This window comes from Miniopterus schreibersii (assembly GCF_964146895.1).
Source record: "Miniopterus schreibersii genome assembly, chromosome: 2".
Classification (NCBI taxonomy): Eukaryota; Metazoa; Chordata; class Mammalia; order Chiroptera; family Miniopteridae; genus Miniopterus; species Miniopterus schreibersii.
Genome location: NC_138102.1, coordinates 53,962,105 through 53,971,419, shown reverse-complemented (window position 1 = coordinate 53,971,419; position 9,315 = coordinate 53,962,105).

Sequence of the window (9,315 nt, the reverse complement as noted above, 5' to 3'; positions counted from 1 at the left end):
GTCACTTTCCTCAATTCTTTGATACTTTCCCCAGAAGAATACAGGGTCCTTCTCTTTCCTTTCAGAAATATGACAGACTTATAATGCTTGGACTAAAGCCTAATTGAGAGTATGAGCATTTGTGCTATATTGAAGTTGGGAATCACGACATGCTCTGGGTGACCATGTTTTCTGTCAGCCAGAAACACAATTACAGCACAATTAAATTATAAATCGCTAATAAAATATATCTGAAAAAAAATCTCATATATTTGGAAATTAATGCATATAACATAAATAGATATAGGACATCATACAACAAATTAGAAAATACTTAGAACAGAAATATTAAAAAAATTACATATTTGAAAAGTGTGGAAAGTAAAGCAGTAATGAAAAAATTTTAGTTTTAAGTGTATGTTAAAATAAAAGTTAATGCATTAAATGGTCAACCTAAGAAGTTACAAAAGATACAACTGAGTAAACCCAAAGAAAAAAGAAGAAGAAACAAAAAGAGCAGAAATTAATTAAAATATATTTAATGCCGTAGAGAAAAACAATCTGATTCAATGGCTCATTCTTTGAAAGGCTAATAAAATAGACAAATCTTTAGTGGGACTTCTCCAAAAAAAGAGAGAGAAAAGAAATAATAAACAACGTTGGAGGTGGAAAATGGTGGGGCATATCTGCTGATGCAGCCCAGAGAGAAAATAATAAGGAAATGCTATCAATAACTGTGTGCTAATAAAGCTACATATTTGAATAAGTGGCCAATTTCCTGGGGGGAAAATTGTAACATCAAAATTCACTCAAGAAAAAGAATATACCTGAATAGTACACCCTTTAATGCATATATAATTCAGGGGTTGGCAAAAGTAGGTTTATAGTTGTTCATATGGAAAAAGACATGCTAGTTCTGATTATTACAATACCTTTAACTGTGTTTCTTGCATACTCACTACTGTAAACCTGCTTTTGCAAACCCCTGTATATATACCAAACACTGCCCAGACAATTTTACAAGTTCTACCAAAAATTCATAAATCAGATCATATCTATCAGCTTCCACTGTTCCAAGGACCACTCAAACAGTGAAAGCTCTCTTTACTTTGGATGAGCTCATGTAGAACTTGATTCTTTAATCAGAAAAGGATAATATGAGAAATAAAAATTATACATTCATCTCCTTGCTCATCATAAACAAAAACTTTCTTTTAAATAAAGTAAGCTAAAATCTAGCAATGAATTTATTGAATCACATTATTTCACCACATTAACAGATTAAAAGAACAAAAATTACATGGTTATCTTATTATATAAAAATAGCAGATAAAATTTAGCAACTTCTGAGTTAATAAATACTCTTGGCAAACTAGGAATAAAAGTGATTTACTCATCCTGATAAGGAGCGTCTTTCAAAAAACCTATAACAAGCATCAGACAATTCAAGAAAAATTTAACCCATTTCTTTAAACTATGGAAATATGGACCAAGGAAATGATGTCCACTATCACCCTTCAAACTGGAAGACTCATCCAGCACAATAAAGTGAGAGATTTTAAAGAAGAGCAAGTCTGGTATTATTTAGAGATGATATGATTACAAAGAGTATGAAAGAGAATGTAGAGAATATTAGAATAATAAGAGTCCAGAGAGGTTGTGGGATAAATGTTCCTTATTGAAAAAGCAATAAGTTGACTTTATCCACAAACAGAATATTTGATTTAAAAATTGTAATATTAACAATAGCAACAAAAATATATGATACTTAGGAATAAATCTAATAATGGTGCACAAGACCTTGTTAGAAATAATGATAAAATTACTGAAAGATATTAAAGAAGCTCTCAGGACAGGGAAGGACATACCGTGTACAGCAGTAGAAAAAAATCAATATTAAAAATGATGCCAATTTTCTAATGCAATCACAACATTATGAAAAACATGGCCCATCATCTGATTCATTACATTACAAACAACCAATGTGCCAAACGCTTACTTTATTCCATTTTATATTTAAAATAGTGCTAATAAAAGCCAAATAGAGCTGTGTCAGTTTTTAAATAGGTACTGAAAAATTAAGGGCATTTTTTTTCCCTCACCAGCTGACCCTGCCGATAACACCATTTCACAAACACTGACAGTATGATGTGTGTAGACTTAAGATAATATGCAACTCTGTAGGAAAAGTTCTCACTGGAGATTTTTATTAGTCAGGGAAGAGTCTTCACGGCCAGTAGGATTATAAAGTTCCCTTTGCTCTGCCCGCTCTTCTACTCTGATTTGCCTACTCCTCGCACTACCCCTGCTCTCAAAGTAAGAGGGAGACTCGTGCTTTGTTTTGCTATGTTGGGCAGTCATGGAAGTTGAAGATTATCCACTCCTCTGCTTGGGGCTGATTTTCTTCCTAGTGAGAAACAAAGGAGCTTCTAAGGTCTAGGCATGGCCCACCTCAGCCTTAGTCAGTGTAGAGAACATTGTCCCATGCCTCTACCAACTCAAGATTCTCTTCCTCCTTGGCCCTATTCCCTAGCCTTCTAGCATTCACTCTTCTAAAACTTTTCTGCTTAGCTCAGGGCAGCATGTAGGCCACTATTCTAACAAGAAGAATTATCAAAGCTTCCAACACAGCAGATGCACATTAATAGAACAAAAACATCACCCAGATGAGGGTCTGTGCTCCATGAACTTCCAAGCCTCCTCCTCTTTTGGCAAACGTATTTCTTTATTTTCTTTTCTGTGTAGGCAGATAATGTTTTGGATAATACTCCAGAGATTAATTATCATGAATTAGCCCAAATGCAGTTTTTACAGCTATGTTTTTTATTATTTTATATTTAAATATTGGCTTAACTAGGAATCCAGAAATTCTAACCAGAGCTCTATACCTAAGTTATCAACAAGACTATTTCACAAAGAACTGGATACTCATGTGTGCTTATGAAATTGTAATTATGTATGTCTCAGGAAATTAAATGCCAATGATTAGCATGTATTTCAGAGGGAAACTATGTCTTGGCTGATTGATTTGTAGAATCGTTTTCATCTTTGTATACTTGGTACCTAAAACAGTTTTTGATCTCTAAGAGAATCTCAGAAAGTGCTTGTGAAATAAATATTGGTTCCCATCCAATGTATCTCCTGGGACCCCTAAATACATAACTGAAAGAGTCTCATATTTCCACTCCTATAACAAATAACAAAATTTGCACGTAAAGATTACCATGACTGAATTATTTCTTGGCATTTACATAGTTCTTTACAATTGCAAGCCATTTGATAGTTTCTATGAACTGACTATTCATTATAAAAACTCTATGGAAAAGGGATTTTTATAAATTTACTGATGAAAAACCCAAGGAAGAAAAATGTGCATCAGGTCCTCGAATAATGTCTAGTTCTATGCCCTTTCCTTATAACATTGATGAGATGCCGTAGGAACTTAACTCTTGTTTATATCAATTAGCCTGTGGTAAAATAGCTTATGGTTTCATTATACATTGTTTCCCTTAAAGTCGCAGAACCTATTGACAATACTGAGGACTTACTGTATACAGATACTTACAAGGGATAGTTCTTTTCCCCTAGTTTAAAACAAATAGTAAAGACATAAAGGCAAATTATCTGTTGTGACATATTATACAAACATAGCTTTTCTGAGTAAAGAATAAGAAGAAATGATGTGAGCAGAAAAAAAATATTGAACCAACCTCAAGTGATCTCAAAAAGTCTCTGGATTTGTCCAGTTACTTGACTCCCTAGCTTTGTCTCAGTTTCTCTCTAGATAACTAAAGAAACAGCAATTTACCAGCAAAGCTCAGTGCTGCATTACCTGGTGGAAACTATTAGCACATGCTGGAAGACCAGCAAAGCAGAGGCACAAAATATTATGTCTTTAATGATATTTCAAAAAGTATTTCAAAATAGCTGCCCCCCAAATCATATTTTTTTCATCATCTTTTCTCTTATAGTTTAGGGATTTAAAAAAAATTATGTATTATATATAGCAGGAGGTGGAGGAGCTACAGTAGGTTATAGTGTAGTAGGGCCCAGTTATAAAGCTTGACCATTGACTTTCCTCTAAAGTTTTTACTAATATTTTTATGTTTTGAGCAGACAATCATATACATGAGCAAAAGTGAATACGCCAGATAGCCGTAGAGTAATCAAAACTGCCAAAAATGTTTATCTGACCTACAGTGAATGCTATACCTGATCATTACAGCACTATTAAAAGTATTAAGCATAGACAGTGTGAGAGGTTGGTGAAACAATCTCGCTCACAATTAGGCTCAGGACCATTTCTGACCCTTAGTTCTCTCCTCCCCATCCCACCATTATGGAGCTGAGATTGAAGGCTTGTTAGCTAATGCTTATCCTGTGTTTCTCACTGCATGAGGATGGTAGGGAGGAGGAGAGCCGTGGAGAGTTGTGAAAAACAATGGGCTTAGGGGTCAGACAGACCTCACTCTGAGTCCTGTTTATTTTATTTACAGCTATGTAATCCTGGGCAAGTTTCCTAAAGTACCTGACTATAGGGACAATAATACCAAGCTCATAGCATCTTGGGAAGATTAACCAAAGAAAAATATGTGAGGACATAGAAACTATGTAAAAGCCAACCTGGTACAATGAGTCAACAAATGGTAACTACTGTTTTGTCACCTAGACAAGAAATCTTCATTTATCTAACCAATATTTATTGCACACAAACTCTGGGCCAAGCACTGGGTTAGGTGCTGAAATGAGCTGTAGACTATTTCCGATATGGGGGGAAATATAATATGGAAACTGGAATTGAGAAAAAGGTGTGTTGTATGACAGAATGTTGCTCTCAGCCCCTTGACAGAGAGAGCCAGTTATTCCTGCTTCTACAGGATGAATTATCAAGAATCAGAGGGTCTGTAAAGTTGATGAACCCAACCCCAGGCAAAGTTAAAACAGGTATTTCCATTTCATGCACAGTTTCCTTATTTTAAACTCCTCCTCTCACAGGTCAGTTAGCTTCAGTCATTTAGATACTAAATCCAGGCCCCTACCAAGTTGCCTGGATCTCAACTCCAAACAGATTGACTGAACAAGGAAGAGAAAGCAAAGTGGTTCTTGCCCCTTCCCTACAGCAGAGAAAAGTCTGCCAAGTTTTTTTCTTCTTCCCTCCTCTGTCCCCTATAACTCTTCTCCAAAGAGAACAACTTAGTTGAAATCAAGAAGTATATATTTACCCATAATACAGCCAGAAACTTGATCTCTTAGAATTTTTTTAAGTTTTATAATTTAATGCCATAGGAAGCTATGGACTCTTGTAAGCCATTACAACCGTAGTGTGAATTTGTTTATTTCACTACTTTCTCCATAATTTCCTTAGCCAATTGCGGAGGGAATTGTTGTTTCAACAGGATGACAGCCTTTAATTCTCCTGTAAGGAACCTGAAAGCTCTAGTAACCTCACGTGGCAGACAGAACAGTCCCCAAAGATTGTCCTAATCCTGTATGTAAATTTACATGGCAGAAGTGATTTTGCAGATATGATTAAGTTGAGGATCTTGAAATGTGAAGATTATGGAGGTGGGACAATCTAATCACATGTATCTTTTAAAAATGAAGACTCTTTCTCAGATGTGATCAGAGAAACACAAGTGAAAATAGAAGTGCGACCAGAGAGATGCTATGTTGTTGGCCTTGAAGGAGGAGAAAGGGGGCCATGGGCCAAGGAATGTGTGGAGCCTCTATGAGTTGGAAAGGCCAATAAATTAATTCTCTCCTACAGCTTCCAGAAGGGATGTAGCTATGCTGACATCTTGATTTTTATCTCAGTGATAGAAATTCCATCTTAGAGAACTATAAAGTAATAAATATGTGTGGTGTTAAGCCAATAAATTTGTGGTAATTTGCTACAGCAGCAATAGAAAATTAAGGCATAGGGGATAAAGAAATAAGAACTCTAGCCAAAGAGGGAGGAACTAGAGGGACTGGGGCAGAGCAGTGGGAAGGTGAGTTGAGTGAATCCCCTCCCTTCGTCCAGAGACTACAGCATGAGTACCGTGTGGCTGGCCGTGGATAAAGACAGAAGCTGGGCATTGGAATACAACAGTCATGTACACATATTTGGCCACTTTAAAAGAACTTGGTGCCCCATTCTTGGGCATTTCTTCTCTAAAGATCTCTGTCCTTTTTGTTTATCACCATCACTGTTTATTATCTTCCTAGAACTTCTCATGAGGTGTCACCGTTTTGCTTCTTTTCTGGATTAGTTGTTTAATACTTTATTTCACACTAGAATATAAACCCCCTTATTCCACATTAGACTGAAATCTAAAGGACTACATGTGTGTATTCATCATTGTATTTGCAATGCTCATCCACTGCAGAATGAATGGTGGCATTTCCATGTGTCTCATGAGCCTGTCATCCCCTCCAGGCTCCTACTGTCCCCTTAGGCCACAGTCTACCATAGAATTCTATGGAAGATAGATATGAACTGAGAAGGAAGTTTGTCCTTCAATATTTCATGGTCAAGGAATTGATTTCTTTACAGCAGCTAAATCATTTATTAAAGTTCATTTTGTTTTGTTCTTTGGGGTTAACCTTAATTTTCAGATATGTGAACCATTGAGTGTTAACTTTTAATATGATGATGAAACAATTCTGAGAATCAAAACACTAAAATAGTCACTATACAAGAGCAGGAAAATATGGTTTTATTCAGTGGATCAACTTGAAACACAAAGTCTTTGAAAATTACAAGGAAAATGATCCAAAGACAAGCCAAAGGCTAGGAGATTGGACCAGCCAAAGGTCATATATAAAAAGACTAGGTGGAGCTAGAAAAAAAATAAATCTAGAATTCATGATTTTTAGTTTAGAAGTTTTTGGGATTTTTCCTGTTTTCCTTAAGCACCTCTTTCCCAGTAGGCCCATCTGATGGTGGGTGGGACCCAGACAAATTCTGTGTTTTTTTAAAACACTCTTTCCCACTCCTCCCCAAAAATATGTTGATGCTGATAAAATCAGGTGAAAAAAATTTTTGAGCCTCAATTCTGAAAAGAACCAATTGGTCAGGGTAGAAAGGTAGGAAAGGTCCCTTTCCTCATTTGCTGCACCCTCTCAGCCAACCTGAAGCATGTGCCATAAGGCTCCTCAAGTATTGCCCAACAGACCCATGTTTGGCCTTCTAAAAGGTGCCCAAGACAGTCAAATCTACCAATAACAATTAAGCTTATTGCTTTCCTCTTTTTCATCTCTTCTCCCCATTTCCTTCCTGTCACTTGTTGATGTCTCATGCTTGGCCTAGGCTGTAGTTCTGGTACCTCCCCTAATTCAGCCCTTGGCCTTTCTTTATTCGGAAACTGATTCTGGCCTTGCTACACTACTCCACCTCTGGCTTCCCAGACAGCACTTGATATTCATCCCTGGCTTCCCAGCCAAAACCCAGCTTGCTCCAAGTTTCAGTTGCAATTAACTTAGCATGTGACAGGCTCACTGTGCTAAGGACATCTCTCTGTTTTATTATTTTTCTTGTTTTTTCCACCTTCTCTGATAATCAATAGGTGAGGTACTAATGATAGAATTCTTCTCTTTTCTTTCCTTTTAAAAATGTTTTCCACTTAGAAACAGAAAATAGAATGATGGTTATCACAGGTTAGGGAAAAGGGGAAAAGGGGAGTTGTTATTTAACAGCTATAGAGTTTTAGGTTTGCAAGAAGAAAAGTTTTGAAGATCTCTCTCACAACAATGTGAATATACATCACACTACTGAACTACAGACTTTTAAAATGGTTAAAATGGTAAGTTGTATATTATGTGTGCTTTTTTTGAATCATAAAAGTTTTTAAAAAGAAACTAAAATTTTTTTTTTCCTCCTGAGCTCTGCTCTTCATGCTTTTGAGGACTGAATTAGGTACCAAATTTAATCAAATGCTTACACAACTGAATTCTAGAATCTACCATCTGGACCTATATTTAGTTGGCCCAAATTATTATTTCTTACTTCACTGAATTGAGCCCAACACTATGGAAGTATATTATTCCAGTAATAATAGTTGAGCACCAACTATTTCCTAAGCACTGGCAGAAATTCAAAGATGAATTGCACATAAGCCATTATTACTAACGTTTACACACCTAAACTATAATTATTATAATAATTGTAACAGAGCTTCCATTTATTATGGTTACTCTGTGCCAGAAACTATAATATGTTTTATATCCATTATCTTTTTATATTCTTTTAACAACCTAATGAAGTACATAATTTTTCTCCAATTCTGTAGTCTTTTTAGTGGAGTTATTATGTACCCATTCAAAAAGTGAAAGTAGAATGAAATCTATTCAAAATGGAATTAATATATATTAATGTCTTTGTGCCAAGCAGAGTACTGAAGAATATTACCCATAACATTTTATCTCCATTTTACAGATAAGGAAATTGAGGATCAGAGATTTAAGAGAATTGCCAAAGCTAATAAGACAAAAATGTATTTGAAGCCAGTGTCTGGCTGATGATCCCCAAGGCTACATAAATCTTACCATCATGTGGCCTTTCTATATAGCAATAATACAAATTGGAAAGTGGTTAAGTGCATTAGGGTTCTATATGAAATCATGTAGGAGATGAGAGAAGAGATTTGCTCCTAGCTGGAGTTGGTGAAGTGAGAAAATAATCTGAGAAGGGAAAACAACATAGGCAAAGGAGCAGAAGGAGGAACACAGGGTTTGTATGTGGTAAACAAGCATTCAAGTTGGCTGGGAACTTCCAGGCAGGAGGTAGAGCAATAGGAAATCAGAGTAGGAAGCCTGGGCTTGCAGGACCCAGATGTGTCTAAGGGGTTTGAACTTCAATAGTAATGTGGTGGAGAACAGTTCAGATTTTTTTTTTTTTTTTAAGAGAGATAGAAAAGGAGAGAGAGAGAGAAACACTAACATGAGAGCGAAACATTGCTGAGCTGTCTCCTGCACTCCCCCACTGGTGATCAAACCTGCAACTCCAGCATGTTCTCTGACCCAGAATCCAACAGCAACCTTTTGGTACATGGGACGATGCCCAACCAACTGAGCTGCACCTAGCAGGGACCATTAAGATTTTTTGATCAAAGAAACTATAGGACCACCCAGTCAGCATGGCTCAGCAGTTGAGCATCAACCTATGGTCCAAGAGATAGAAGTTTGAGTACCGATCAGGACACATGCCCGGGTTGTGGACTCGATCCCCAGCAGGGGGCGTGCAGAAGGCAGCCGATCAATGACTCTCATCATTGATGTTTCTCTCTCTCTCTCTCCCTCTCCCTTCCTCTTTCTGAAATCAATAAAGATATATATATATGAAGAAGAAACTACAGG